Source organism: Eptesicus fuscus, chromosome 2, assembly GCF_027574615.1.
Source record: "Eptesicus fuscus isolate TK198812 chromosome 2, DD_ASM_mEF_20220401, whole genome shotgun sequence".
Lineage (NCBI taxonomy): Eukaryota > Metazoa > Chordata > Mammalia > Chiroptera > Vespertilionidae > Eptesicus > Eptesicus fuscus.
In genome coordinates this window covers 62,528,442-62,531,342 of record NC_072474.1, presented here as the reverse complement: position 1 = coordinate 62,531,342, position 2,901 = coordinate 62,528,442, and the positions used below count along the sequence as shown (strand labels likewise).

General features: G+C 38.7%; 1 pseudogene; it reads left to right on the top strand.

Annotated features, from left to right (window-relative positions):
- Nucleotides 1-1,709: 1,709 nt before the first annotated feature.
- LOC103287881 (S-phase kinase-associated protein 1-like) lies at nt 1,710-2,200 on the top strand (annotated as a pseudogene).
- Nucleotides 2,201-2,901: the final 701 nt, after the last annotated feature.

Here is a 2,901-nt window from a genome sequence, read left to right as displayed (position 1 = left end):
TCCAGATATTTGGTCAAATATTATTCTAGATGTTTCTGTGAAGGTATTGTTTAGATGAGATTAACACTTAAATCAATGTACTTTGAGTAAAGCAGATTATTCTTCATAATGTGGTGGGCCTCATCCAATCAGTTGAAGGCCTTAATTTAAAAAAAGACAGTTTCCCCAAAAAGGCAATTCTGCCAGCAGAATACTTTTGTCCTTGAATTGCAGCATCATCTCTTCCCTGAGTCTTCAGCCTGCAGATTTTGGATTTGCCAGCCCCCACAAACTCATGGGTCAATTCCTTAAAATAAATATCGTTCTTCATCTATGTATCTAATCTGTAGCTATAGCTGTATCTATATCTATCTATCCTCTTGGTTCTGATGACAGATTTTGTTTCTTCAGCTCAGCCCTTGGTAATCTTCCATGAAAATGATTTGACATGTGTCCTCTAGCTTCATCTACTCTTGACAAATCTCCAAACAGATCCTAATCTCTAGCCCCATCCCTAGGATGTTGACCATTCATTAAGGAGAGACTCATACCTGCTCATTTAATCTTAGCAGCAGGGTCATTCTTTATGGTAGGCTGGTGAGGCTCTCTCAGTTCAGGGTTCTCATTTTTTTTTTTTCAGAGTTCTCATTTTTAATAATACCTGTAGAGGCTTTATAAAAGAAACAAATATATTACTTCTAAAGAGCTACACCTACAAGAGGGAGGGTATTAATAAAACATAATTTACTAGATAACTATTTTTTAAAACATTTTTATTTATTTCAGAGAGGGAAGGAGAGAGAGAGAGAAAGAGAGAGGGAAGAGAGAGAGAGAGAGAAACATCAATGATGAGAGAGAATCATTGATTGGCTCTTGCATGCCCCCTATTGGGGATCAAGCCCACAACCTGGGCATGTGCCCTTGACCGGATTGAACCTGGGACCCTTCAGTCCGCAAGCCGACACTATCCATTGAGCCAAACCAGCTAGGGCGATAACTATTATACTAGATATGAATATAGTTTATCAGAGTTTTCCCCAACAGATTTGCCCAAAGGCCCACAGCTGTGTTCTGAATGCATATTGGTTATCAGATTCTAGAGCTGATATTCTTAACCACTACAGAAAACTGTCTCCTAAGACTCTATGGAGAAATGTGATAATAAATAAATAAATAAGTGTCAGCAGACTCAAGAGAGAAAGGCGGAGAACAAGGCCACTCACCTTCAAACTGTTTTTAACCCCAGAGTTCTTGAAGAACCCTAAGACTCTATGGAGAAATGTGATACTAAATAAATAAGTAAATACAAATATACGAACCAAACCCACACCAATTATGTTAGAGAACTGAAGGGAATTTGGTATCCTTATAAATCTTTATGAATGACTCATGAAGGATGCATTTCATTGTTCAGAATGTATAAGGCACTTATTAGTAACTGATAAGACCTGAAAAGCAAAAGTGGGCACTTCTCTATAAGGAACTGTCACTGATGATGTGTTTAACTGTATTCAGAGTCATGTGATGATGAGATGGATCCCATAATTTAATGCAATTAGTTCCCAAGGTAGGTGCTGAGAAACAGCAATCCTGAAAGTTTCAAGAACTCTGGGGTTAAAAACAGTTTGAAGGTGAGTGGCCTTGTTCTCTGCCTTTCTCTCTTGAGTCTGCTGACACTGCCCCGCTCTCTCGTCAGCCTCTGGCTCACTTTCTCCTTGAGACCAAGCACCATGCCTTCAATTAAGTTGCAGAATTCTGATGGGAAGATATTTGAAGTTGATGTTGAAATTGCCAAACCATCTGTGACTCTCAAGATCATGTTAGAAGATTTGGGGATGGATGAGGAAGGCGATGATGAGCCAGGTCTTCTACCCAATGGTAACGCAGCCATATTGAAAAAGGTCATTCCGTGGTGCACCCACCACAAGGATGACCCTCCTCCTCCTGAGGCGATGAGAACCAAGAAAAGCGAACAGATGAAATCCCTGTTTGGGACCAAGAATTCTTCAAAGTTGGTCATGGAACACTTATTGAACTTATTCTGGCTGCAAACTATTTAGACATCAAAGGTTTGCTTGATGTTACCTGCAAGACTATTGCCAATACGCTCAAGGGGAAAACCCCTGAAGAGATTCGCAAGACCTTCAATATAAAAAATACCTTTACTGAAGAAGCGGAAGCCCAGGTACACAAAGAGAACCAGTGGTATGAGGAGAAGTGAAAAGTTGTGCCTGACACTCTAACACTGTAAGGATTGTTCCAAATACTAGTTGCACTGCTCTGTTTATAATGGTTGATATTAGACAAACAGCAGACAAATGCAGCAGCAAATCAACTGTATTAGCAGAATATTGTCCTCATTGCATGTGTGGTTTGGGTACAGATTCCAAACCTATGGCTGAGTTTCTTCCAGTATGATCAAAAGGATCTTTGTTCTTTGCTCTGAATAAAACTGAATTGTGAATTCTCTATAGAAAGTGGCATTTGGGGCTTTCTCTCTTTTTGCAAAGTGATTTCTGCCCAGTTTATTGTCCAGTTAACTTTAGTTTAGTGACTTCTTAAAAGTTGGTGTTGTAAATAAAACAACTTGCAAAGGTTTTCTGAAATAGAAAAAAAAAAACACCTTTGAAAATATTGCATATTTTTTTGAAATTAGCAAAGCACTTCAGTGCACAAATGATTTTGAGAAGCTCCACAGTAAGAACAGGTATTTAACTATTAACCCAACATGTCCTAAATTTATCTGGCCGTGGAACACTTTTTTTTTCATAACATTTGTTAGCATCCTTTAGGATTTGTGTCCTTCAAGCACATTTTGGAAAATGCCATTTTATAATGATGAAGGGAACAAAACTAACAGCAAGCACTGTTATGTTACTTAATCCTCATAACAACCCCATGGCTGGTATTATTGGATTTGCC